Raw genomic sequence first — 13,305 nt, forward strand, 5'->3', positions numbered from 1 at the left:
ACGGGATGTCCCATGCTACAGGAAAACATGAATAAATATACGACCTCCAATAAATTTCTGATGTATGAAATTAAAAACATTGAGAGAGAATACACACACAAATTTCAGCAGGAAAGGGGGGGTACCACTGCGATTCTAGAGAGGAAAAATTTTCAACTTTTACGAATGTTCTACATTATTTAAAATCCTGTTATTAAGTTTGCAAATATACTAAAATAAATTTTCTAGGAAAATGAAAACGAAAAGAATTCTATAAATAAGTACCCGGTTCACATGTTTTAAGAGCTTTATATGTTCTTCAAGGAATACATACTTCCTAAAGCATTTCAAGTTTGAAAGCACAGAAAAATATCATTATTTTTAAGAGACTGATAACCTAGATATCTATCTAAATGTGCATGGATATGAACACACGCGTGCACACACAGGTGCACACGCACGTGCACGCACACGCAATTTCAAGGTGACAAGGATGTTCCAATACTGCAAAGATATTAATGCATGTTTCCTAATGTATGTGTATAATTCATCTAAGTAATAGGTTAGAAGTGGAGATCCATCCACGCTTTGTGAGTGGCAATAAAACTGATTTTAAAGTGTAAAATATTTTTCTGATTAACGGAGATGTCAGTAAATTTGTTATAGAAGAGAAATGTCTTGGTATGATAAATGGAATATATCTAAAACTGGTTTTAAGTATCCTAATGAACGCAAAGCACAGTGAACTCCTATTAAAATCAGGAGCAATCAGTCCCATTATCGCTGTTATAATTCAACATTGTTCTTGAAAGTCCAGCCGATGCGTTAGGCAAGAAATGTAACTACCTAGTATAAACAATAGGAAGATTATTATGACACTCAGAAGACCTGAGAGTCAAAATAGAAAATCTAGTAGTCTCAAAGGAGGAATGGTTCAAATTTTTAAAAACTCCTAAAACAAATAGTGACATCCAAATTCCATCTGTTTAAGATTAGATGTATTACCTGTATCGCTTCCAGCGCAGGAAATTACACTGGGTTTGCATCTGCTAAAGATAAGCTGCTAAAAACAACACAGAAACATGTTTATTAATGTTACTTTATTATAAAAACCGCAACATATTATTTAATAAAACTATTAGAATGTTGCCAATATGTACCATTACAAATAGCGAGTTCTTCATGAGGGCTTGGTGTGCTGAAACTGTGCCCATCATGGGGCGCCTGGGTGGCTCGGTCGGTTGGGCATCCGACTTCGGCTCAGGTCACGATCTCACGGTTCGTGGGTTCGAGCCCCCGTCGGGCTCTGGACCGCCAGCTCGGAGCCTGGAGCCCGCTTCAGATTCTGTGTCTCCCTCTCTCTCTGCCCCAACCCACTCACGCTCTGTCTCTCTCTATCAAAAAATAAATAAACGTTAAAAAAATTAAAAAAAAAAGAACGTGCCCATCATAATTTGTTTCCTTACGCCTTTTTCTGTTCAAGACATAAAGATATGTCAGCAAATTGTCGTCTCTTTGATGAAGGCATTTTGTAAGAGTTACTGTCACTCTCCACACATACTCACCATAGTTGTTTTCAAACTTTTCACGGGAGATTAAAGCAAAGCCCTTTGCTGTTTGAAAGCATGCCCCTAGCAGCCCATCTGATACAGCGCGGTTTCCTCTGCAGTAACTGAGCAGTGACCCCCCTCCTCCCAGCACCTTCCCCTCCTTCCAGTTGCATAATTGTAGCTCTTGTTTCACACAGAACAATAAGCTGAGATGGCCTAGAATGCCTACTACCTATTTTATTTCCATTCCCAAAACTAAGCATGAGCTTTTGCCTAGCTAGAGACCTCTCACATAAAGATCTTTTTGACTCCTTGGAACCCTTTGCCGCATTTATTATTGGGCGTTGTCAGCCAGACCGCAAGAATTCCTGTTGAGTGGCCCTGTTGAGCAAACTCACTGTGAGTTCGGGATCCAAACCAGCGAAACCGATGGACTCGTTTGCTCCCATCTTACGGAGAGTGAATTCACGTAGTTGCCCTGTTTCATCTTGGCGTTGGCGGCCAGGGAAATCGAACTCCATCTAGTTCAAAATGGCACGCAAAGCACTTCTCTGGGCCGACTTATGCCACCTACCCCCCTCATGCTCTCTCACACCATTCCAACTTTATTTTTTATTGTCCCTCTTGAGATTGTTTTAGTGTACGTTACCTTATCTTTGCAATGAGCTGAGCCATTTCCCTACATAGATATTGCTGAAATTTCACAAATGTGCATCGCGCCTTATTTTTCCTCTTCTCCCTGTTTTCTTCTCCCTTCAAGGTGAACCACTTATATCTATGTTTTGCCTGCGTGTCTGTCATTTCCCGTGTCGGAATATTTTGATCAAAGGAATAGAGTCAGTTACGCTGTGAGCAGGTCCCACTCTGTGAAGGTGGTGAGCGTGTTCCCTGCTGTGCATTTCGAGTCTTCTTACCAACAGCGTAGCCACATGTGTGAAGAGAAGGAAAAAAGGAGAATTTTCAGAAAGAGCAAATGCAGATCAGTCCTCTGGGACGTCCGAGTACCCGTAGGATCTTGTGAACTGCTAATTGCTTTAAATACCACTCTTGAAAGTGGTCCAGGGACCGTGAGTCTGTGCAGTGTCTTATTAGCTGAATCGGTATCTTTGCTTTAAAAACCGGCAAGAACGTGAAGACCTTGAAGCTGCTTTTGTCACGAGGAAACCAAAATGGAATATTAAATATTTGAAAAGTAGGTCAGACTTAATAAATGCATTTTCAAGGAACCCAGCCTTTAAATGAAGCCCGAGCGTGGAATACGGGGTTGGAAACGACGTGCCAGCAGCCACACCAGTCCGCGTTGGCACTCCTGTTGTGTCAAGATTCTATTTACCCAGAAGCAGCTTAATGCACATGTACATCCAAGACGCCACAATAAGGACCCAGAAAAATTAAACAGCTAATTCTCAGGAGAAGCAAATGTGCAGGCGGGGGCGGGGATCATGCCAAGACTTGGTGTCATGAAGTCTGGGAGGCACAGTTACAAAGAAAAGAGGTTGTGACAAACACACGCTGCCACCGAGGTGTCAGAATTCCCATCTTGCTTCTGTCACCGAATGACAGGATTTTCCCCACCGCATTGAGAATGATGTTTTCCAGTCACCGCCAACAGGCCCTGGGAATGGGGTGGTTTTAATGAAATACACGCCGGGCTCTGCAATCTTTCAATGCGCTACATAGGTGGAGGTGGAATATAACCTTGTCTCTGTCGCTGACTCTGGGACGGTGCTGCTGGCCTGCTTCCATGAAGATCATCTTCCTGGGGAAGGTGGGCGGGCCAGACTGTCAGCATCTGTCTCTATTTGAGGCAAAGACCGGAAGACTTGGCTGATACTTGCCTCTTGAATAAAGCAGTAATGAACAAGGCACAGATCAGCGCTCTATTTAAACTCCATCAATCTGCTCCCAGGGCTCTGCACCAAGACCGCCTTGCCGGCTGGGTGGGCAATCTAGACTGATGCTCAACTATACTCCATGGTTTTAACCCCTGCTCAGCACAGGTACCTACGACAAGCACAAGATTCGCCCAGTGAGAAACAACTCTAGAAATCAATTAGCAGACACTTTCTGAATTCAGGGTGCACGTGAGAACACCCAGGGAGTTATTCTAACCACGGCTTAGAAATAATCACGATGAGGGCCCATCTTTACCACGGGGGCCAGGCATCCTATAGCAAAATGCATCCCAGGCAACTCTAATGTTCCATCCAGAGTGAGAGCATGTCAATTCCTATCTCTGCCAGGTATGTGGACAGGCTTAAACATCGTTTACAAGAACTTGTCTACTCTGTAAAAATTATATTGCCTGATACTTCCTACTGCAGAACGTGGTCTATTTCCATTTCAGAAAATTCCCATTTTTCTAAAACAATTCCTTTCTGTCTCATTTCCACACACGGTCTCCCCCACATGTTTCGTTTTGATTTTAAAGCATTATGGACATTATTGTTTAAATAGCTTCACTTTGAAGAAGCTATAATAAAAAATATAAAGTGAGAGAGAAAGTTCTTAATTTTAATTGCAATGCATCTTGCCTTTAACTGTATCACTGGAATAGAATATGATTTGAGGACAAAATGTGACTTGTGTTCAGAGTTTAATTACTTACCTTTAGTGCTCAAATCACCTCATTTAATCCTAAAAAATTTCTGTAAATAGGCACGATTATTATTATCAACATCATTTTACAGACGTGAATGCAAAGTGTTAGTGAGGATAAAAATTTCAGCAATCCAAAAAATTATGGATCTCTATTGACTTTAATTATTTTGCTTCCAAATCGATTGATATTTCCACATTTTCTCATATGCCGAGAAAAGGTACATATTTCATTTTGTTTTTAATTTTTTTTAATTTCTTTTAACGTTTATTTATTTTTGAGACAGAGAGAGAGACCGAGTATGAACGGAGGAGGGTCAGAGACAGAGGGAGACACAGAATCTGAAACAGCCTCCAGGCTCTGAACTGTCAGCCCAGAGCCTGACGCGGGGCTCGAACTCACTGGCCGCGAGATCGTGACCTGCGCGGAAGTCGGACGCTTAACTGACTGAGCCACCCAGGCGCCCCGAAAAGGTATACATTTCTGATGAGAAAGCGGTCATTCTTCCCAAACTCCCAATCTTCCCCACACACGCATTCCAAAAACTGAGGCAAAGAGAGAAGTGATTAGCATATCACCACAGTCGAGCAAAGAAGGATATTTATAGGAAATGTGTCTTTACTGAAATTCCTAAATGCTGGATCTACAATAGCTCCTTACTATATTTCGCTATCAATATACACATTTAATTTCCTATGCTGGGTCACTGGCGTCCAAGGACTTAAACCGGAAAGAGTGCAACCTTCTTTATTTGTAAACCGTGTATTTGTACCTGTTCTCCACGACCCAGAACCTCCAGCTCGACTGCAGAGGAACACGCTGTCACCGGTATCAGGGAATGACGGCCTCCCACCGCTGGCTCTCAGCAGAGTCCTCCACGGGAGCCTTGGTCACCTGCTCCTCTGACCAATACTTAACTTCTCACGGTTAACCTAGAACTTCCTCTGCCCCAGCATCTTTAAACTATAATGAACTTTTCTACATGTTTCATTAAAGATGCCTCCACGGGGAACTCTTCCATGCTCACTGTTCACCTGTACAGCCCAGGAGTCCAGGACCGTGCCTTGCCCCATACCGACACTCAGTAACTACCTCTTAGTTGAATAAATGAATGGAAACGCAACCCCGGTACGTGACGGGACAACAGGACTGGTGCCCGGGTGCAAGGCTCTTCTGGCCTGTAGCCTCCCCAAGGCAAGACTTGTTCCAAAGAGATGAATGTGGACGACTCAAGTGAGGGAGGAGGTGCATACAGGAGACGAGCGTGCTTTCTAAACTTGAAAATTATCCCGCTATATCTCAGACAGGGACGACAAAATTAAACTCACTATGAGACGTACACGTTTGTCATTCATTTCTTTGTTCATTCACCAAGAGCTGCTCCCTCACGCTTCCTGTGTGCCAAGCATACTCCCGTGCTCGGGAGTACCACAGGGAATCAAAACAAGACATCTGCCATCGTGGATGTTGACGCTCCTGTTCCAAATCGACATCTGTGGCATCCTCCCCGGAAAGGAAACGCAGGTAGGGCTCGCTCAGGCCTCAAAACGCCAGTTGAGCAGGAGGGGGTTGGGAGGAGAGGGCTGTGGTTTGCTGAACTGAAATCTGAAAGCAAGTAAGTAGACAAAACAGTTTGATTCCAGGGTGGGGTGGAATATATATCATATATATCATATATGTATGATTTTTAAAACTGGAGGGAATGAAAATTAAAAATAGGAAAAAACACCAAACATGGTGGCATTTGAACAAGGAATAGAATGTCTATAGCGCACCATGGAAGTCATTGCTTAAGTGAAGACGCCGTGAGACAAAGGGTCAATCCCCCTCCCCTGAGAGGAAAGACCGAGGTCCTCAGAGGGCGCCAATTACCAGACGCTGAAGCTACTGTTCTGACAGCATGCACTGCTTGGGAAGTCAGCATCAGGGGCACCTGCATGGGCAGCCATCCATCTGGAGGGGCGAGGGTGGCCTCATTCCTGAAGTCGCCGACTGTCCTGGCCTGGAAGATGCACCAGGGGCCCTGGGTGGAGCCGCGTTGGCATCACGGGGCCGGCAGGCAGAGGCGCCATGGGGAGCTCTGAGACCGGCTGTCACTCAAGGAGTCATTAGTAGTAAGGCTTGTGGTGTCGTCATCACCCTGCGAGAAGGCTGGCTGGCGACCAAATTCAGCTCGCTTAGGGAGTGTGAATCAAAATGACATGTAATCTGAATGTTAATGAAAATTTTCTCTTGCTTCAGGCTTCAGATTCCATCCAGAAAGCTGTCATCTGGAAGACATTATCTTCCTTCTCTCTCCCTCCCTCCCTTCCTCCCTCCTTCTCTCTCTCCCTCTGTCTCTCGTTTTGATTGGAATTTTCAAGTTTACATACAATATAAAAATAATTTTTAACCAGCAGTGCTGAGTGCTTGGACAACTCACGTTTAGTAAATTATATGGCTGAATCAGTGACGGAGGTCCTTCCCCGAGGAAAGGACACGTTGCAAGATGGTAATGCAGTTCTTTGCTTGCATTTGTCTATGAAATATGACAACTCTGATCCCAAGTGAAAATACTTTTAAGGCAGTAGGTCCAATAATTAATGTTAACAACAATGCATTTCTGTTTCCTCCTACACTCCACAGTACAAAGTGGGGGAACACCTGATGTGATGAGGTGTTCACTCTTATTTTAAAAGGGCTGCATGTGTAACCACTAGCCGTGTATTCACTTATCATAACGGCTTCCATCAAATCGCTCACCATCACGGTTGCTTATGTTTTCCCGTAAAATATTTGAAGAATTTTTGATTTGATGAAGTGGTCAAGTCGGGTAACCATCGGTGTGCCGATGAGGATTTAATGCATGTGGATGTGGTGCCTGCCCAGGCCGGTCTCACAGTGCTTCTGGGTAGAGATGTTCAGAGCTGACATTCATCGCTAAAACGTTAGAGAACAACACTCCTTGATTGGCAACAATCCTGTTCCACTGGGCATGGGGATTATTAGAAAGGGGGGTAGTGCAGGCTCCATGTCGTAAGACGTTCCGTATCGCTTTCTGTTTTATCCATCCTTTTGGAAATATAGCGAAGTTAGAATTGCAGGAAACTAATCTCAAAATTTGTCTAACAGAGAGACCATCTGGGTGGCTTCTAAACCATAACTGAGCCAAAACTAAGTTTGTGGAGCCTTCGTATCAAAAATTATAAAAAGACATGAAGAGATATGGGGCCTAATATTTGAGAATGTTAACACTACTTTTTTTTTTTTCTTTTTCACAAGAAAGATCCCTTGTCTGCAAGAAAAAGGATCTCTATTTTGGTCCACCTCCCTAATTAGTAACTAGTTGTGAAAATTTTGTAAGATCACTAATCAGCTCTTTATCTTGAGTCTCCATATTTAGAATATATGATCATGACTTTAGATTTCTGCATTTCTAAGCTATTAGTAAAACAATTTAGGGCTCGTGAACTTACGTACGAATAATGATAATAACAGAACATCACTTTGCCGAGGACCGTGCTAAATACCTAATACGCATTACTCCATTTACTTTTCACACCAGTACTAGGAAAGATTATTAACTTTGTTTTAAGAAGAGGAAGCTGAGGTCTGGAGAGATCACATCACTTCTTCAAAAGTACAGGATGTACTAGGGTGGCCTGGATGGATTGGAATCCCGACCCTCCCGAAGCCAAAGCAGATTTCCCCAACATGCATCTGCTACCTGCCCGAGAGACTCCGAAGCCTACGGATATCTCCGAGGTAGTTGTTCTCAAAGACATTGACGTGTATTCTTTAAGATGTTTTGAATGGTGACAAAATTCGTTTTCAAAAAATCATAAAAACAAATGAATACGTATTCATTTCTCAGTGAATTCTGAAAAAGGCTACTCTGAAATGGTTCTAGTTATGGAACCACAGGAATTCTTATTGGCCGTCGACTCCACACGGGGGACCATACTGAGATTTTAATGTCCCCAGTAGCACTATCAAGTGATTATTGAAATGTGAAAGAAAAGGAAACCAAGACACACTGGAATAATCAAGAACGAGTTGGAACAAGCTGTTGGAGAAAACACTGCAATACGGCTACTTTGTGATTATTACTATTTTTTGTATGCTTTACTTTCTCGAGGAATCTTAGATTAAAAATAGAGAAAATTTGAATACAGAAAAATACAGGAAAACTGAGAAGATACTACACAGAGTTCCCATAGAGTCATACACAGTTTCTCTTTTATTAACCTCTTACATTACTATCAAACGTCTGTTGTGGTTCATGAAATGATATGAATATTTTATTATAAACCAAAGTCCACAGTTTATTCAGATTTCCTCAGTTTTTACCTAATTGACTTTTTTTTCTTTTCAGAATGTCGTCAGCATTACCTACGATGTTTAGTTGTTGCGTCTGTTTACGTTCCTTCCGGCTGGGACGGTTTTTCATTCTTTCTCTTGTTTCTTGTGACCTTGAGGATTTTGAGGAACACTGGTCAGCTGGGATTTTCCTCTGTTGGAACCGGTCCCATGTTTCACTCGTGGTTTGATTGGGGTTTGGGATTTAATTCATAAGATCCCAGAAATCAAGGGCCATCCTCATCGTATGACATCAAGGGCACATGATCAACACAGTTGATGACCGTCGTGGTTGACTTGGAACCCTTGGCTAACATAGTGTGTCACATTGCCCTACTGTAGTCACCTCATCCCCCGTTTCCACCCTGTCCTCTTTGGAAGGTACACCCTGTGCAGCTCACGCTTGAAGAGTGGACGGTGATGTTCTTCCTATTTTAGGGAAGAAAAAATATATATGTATACGTATATTATTTGGAATTCTGCGCAGGAGACTGATCTCTCCTCCCTCCTTTATTAGTTGGAAATCACTTGTTTGTATCAGTATGGACTCGTGGATATTTATTTTGTACTTTGCACCGAAAGCCAACCCTACTGTATTCATTTTACGGCTCAAATTGTTCCAGCTTTGTCCAGCGGGGGCTCTTTTCGTCCACCCCCGTGCTCCTTGGGAACACCCTCGTCAGTAGGAGTTGCCGTTGTTGTTTCTGCGCCCTCCTTACTTTCAGGCACTACCACGTGCCCGTCTTGCACGCTTCCTGCTCTAGTCCTAGAATCAGTCATCTCTCTGAGAACGTTTGGTTCCCTTTACCGGTGAAGGGTGGTGGAAACCGAGATGTGGGCACTAGATGGGCTTGTTGGACTAAAGCGTCACCTCTGTTTTAGTTTGTCAGAGCTGACGGAGCAAGGAATCGCTTGTGTGTATATTGACCCGAGTAGACACGAACAGCCACAAGTATTTTCATGCGTAAGCTTCTGTATCTACGTTAACCCATATAGGAGTTCTTGTTGATGGGCCCAGCTCCAGTCCACCTCCACATGGGTCGTTTCAGCCTCCTCCCTGTGCGTATCTGCAAATAACCTCAGGCAGCCATCCGGCTCTGACCACCTGCCACCATTCACTATGTTGTGTCCTCCCTATATGCACACAACGCACGTGAGGAATGTTATCCGGGTCTCCTGTGGAAACAACGCTAACAGCTAGAAGGTAGTGCTTGCGTGCAGTTCCTTTTCCTCGCGTGATTTGCAATAACGTTGGAATCTGTTGGCACGGTCTGTAGGTCTCCCCAGCATCCCTCAACCTTCCAACTTAATTTTAACGTACACACAATAAGGCTCATCTTTTGTGTTGTGAAATTCTATGCATTTTGGCAAACGCACAATATCATATATCCACCACTAGAGAATCATACACTTTAGTTACGCCTCCCTAAAACCCCTCAGTGGTTCACTTCTTTGCATCTGTCTTCTCCTCCTTAACACCTGGGAACTGCTGATATCTTCATTGTCTTTAGTCCTGCCGTTTCCAGAAAGTCATATAATTGGCATCATAGAGAATACAGCTTTTTCCAACTGGCTTCTCTCACTTAGCAATGCACCTTTAAGATTCTTCTCTGTATTTGTTTGTTTCTTTCTTTTTGCTTGATAGTTTATTTAACACAAATAGCTAGTTCTTTGAATAATTTTGATTCTTAAATCAAATATGCATTTTATAAATATTCTTTCACAGTCTGTGACTTATCTTTTTATTTTCTTAACTATGTCATTTGTGGAGCAGAAGTCTTTATTTTTTTACTTTAAATTTTGTTTTTTAATGTTTTTATTTTTGACAGAGAGAGAGAGAGAGAGACAGAGCATGAGCAGCGGAGGGGCAGAGAGAGGGGGAGACACAGAATCCGAAACAGGATCCAGGCTCTGAGCCATCAGCACAGAGCCTGACGCGGGGCTCGAACTCATGGAGTGTGAAATCATGACCTGAGCTGAAGTCGGACGCTTAACCGACTGAGCCACCCAGGCGCCCCGAAAGAAGTCTTTAACTTTAATAAAGTCCAGTTGTCCAGGGGCGCCTGGGTGGCGCAGTCGGTTAAGCGACCGACTTCAGCCAGGTCACGATCTCGCGGTCCGTGAGTTCGAGCCCCGCGTCGGGCTCTGGGCTGATGGCTCAGAGCCTGGAGCCTGTTTCCGATTCTGTGTCTCCCTCTCTCTCTGCCCCTCCCCCGTTCATGCTCTGTCTCTCTCTGTCCCAAAAATAAATAAACGTTGAAAAAAAAAAAAATTAAAAAAAAAAAAAAAAAAGTCCAGTTGTCCAGTTTGTTTTCTTTCAAGGACCATGCTTTTGATGTTCCATCTTAAATCACCATACCCTAGATTTTTTTTCGTATGTTTTATTATAGACGCCTTATAGTTTTGCATTTTTATATTTAGGTGTCTCATTGAATTAAATTTTGTGAAAGGTGTAAAGTCTGGACTGATGTTCTGTTTTTTTGTGTGTTTTTTTTTGGCTATGGGCACTTGTTAGTTCTGGTGCCGTTGGTTGAAAAGACAATCCTTTCCCTATTGAATTGCCTTTGTACCACTTTCAACGATCATTTGACTCTATTTATGTGGGTTTCTTTCAGGGCTCCTTATTCTGTTCTGTTGATCAATGCTTCTGTGATTTTTTTCTTCTTTTACCAACCCTATGCTGACTTGACTGTAGAGTTATAGTCAGTCCTGAAGTTTGATAGTGTCAGTCCTAGAATATTTTTCTTCCTTTTCGGTATCGCGGTGGCTAGTCTGTGTGTCTCTACCCCGTTCATGTAAACTATAGAGTCCGTTTGTCAGGGTTTACAAAATAACTTGCTGGGACTTTGATTGAGATCACATTGAATCTATAGATGAATGCAGAAAGGATTGACATTTTAACAATAAGGGGTCTCGCCATCCATAAACTGTCTCTCAATTTATTTAGGTTCATGAGAGTTTAGGCGCATTATTTTCTCCTGATGAACTGACACATTTATCACTGCGAAATGACCTTCTAGACCTCTGAAAAGTGATTTGCTGTGAAATTGAATTTGTCAAATATTAATATAGCCCCTCTAGCTTCTTTGAGTGCTGTTACCGGGTTACATCTTTTCCACCCAATTTCGTTTAACCTCGTATTATATTTGTAATAGAGCACGTTTCTTGTAAGCAGCTTGCAGTGGAACCTTGTTTAGTATTGAAACTGACACTCTCTGATCCTTTAACCGAGGTGTTTAGTCCCATGACAGTGATGTAATGCCATGTTCCTATTGTTTTCTTATTTCTCTTTGTATGATTTGTTTCGGATATATTTTTATTTCCTTCTTCTTTCTTTTCTTGGCTTTTTATCTGTAGCGATTATTAGTTGTTGGGGTTTTGTTTTAGTATTTTAACATGCCCATTCAGGATTCTTAGTGACTTTTTCCCCCCTCCAGGATTCAGGTGTAAACCCAGAGGTCAAGAACTGGAGAAAAGCTGAGTGATACACAGAGAACTACAGTGAAGTCCATGCATCCCATTGTCAAAGGTCTGGTTCCTCCGAGCAAACGTGTGAACGTGGATGCTAAACTTCCTGAAGGTCACGGGGTCACACGTGGTGTGGAACAAGGGTCAGCTTGCCCTTCCCACGGTTTTCCGGATGCCTCCTGAAACATATGAATGGTTGTTTAACCAAACAGACTCCAATCATATAGATGGAAGGACTCCTGGTGAAACATACCTTTAGGAGGCAATTTCTTTTTTCTGAAGTAACCACCTAGAAATCATTTTGCACAGTATCTGCCTGACATGTTGTGACTCTGTTACCCGACAACAACATCTAGGAACAGTGACAACATTTTGCATCACCAGGCTCCCGTGGCCACCTAGCATTCCACTCCAAGATGCAATCATTATCGCCAGGTGGAGAAATGAATTATAGCTCAGAGGAGTTGAGATGAGTTGGAAGCAGCCAGGTTTCACCTCACGCAGGAGAAAGATGATTTACAAAGCGGCCATGGGGATACAGAAAGGAACGCCAGCGTTGTTAGAGAGATCTTCCATTTCACTCTTTCTGGAAACTTTGTCTGCTTCATCCTCTTTACAAATAAGAAGCATTGTCACCTTTGCAAAAAGCGTCCACAACAAACAATCACCTTAAAATTCAATTCTGAGCAGCTGTGGAATGGGGAAAAAAAATCCCTGAGGAATATGTGTGCAGGAGATTTGACATGCTAATATTTCTGTGGGAGCGCACTTTCAATATTTTTTCATAAAGAAGCAATCTCCACATCCTAACAACTCATACGTGAGGTGAGAACAGCGGAGGGGAAAACAAGGTAATTTTTAAGATAATCTGCCCCTCAAGTCCTGCGGTGGAAGCCTCAGGTTCTCTGGACATTTCAGGAGTTGGGACAGCCGCCTGTGTGAATGCCGTCAGCTCCTGTCCCTGTCCCCAGCCACACGCACCAGGTTCACACCCGCACCCCTCTCTTATTTTGCATAAATGGCCCCCATATTCAAAAACGGGGTGAACTGCAAACCGGCATTTGCTCAGATGGAGTGCCGTGGCCGGCCGTCGGAGACTTGGGACTGAGAATGACGACAAGTGGAAGGAATCCATTGTCAAACTCCCACTGCGGACACGGAACCTGGACTTGGCTTTCAAAAATGAAAGGAGACTATGCACCACACGGCACAGGGCACGGGAGGGCTCCTTCCCTTCCCTTCTTGCACATATCCTTATTCAGAGGAAACTTTTGCATGTGGTTGGGAAGAAACGTGGCGAATAAGGCCCAAAGAGAGAGTAAAAGCGAACATAATCAGAAGAGAATCGGAGTAACCACTCTCTATGAAGAC

This window comes from Leopardus geoffroyi, chromosome A3, assembly GCF_018350155.1.
Source record: "Leopardus geoffroyi isolate Oge1 chromosome A3, O.geoffroyi_Oge1_pat1.0, whole genome shotgun sequence".
In the NCBI taxonomy this organism is placed as follows: Eukaryota; Metazoa; Chordata; class Mammalia; order Carnivora; family Felidae; genus Leopardus; species Leopardus geoffroyi.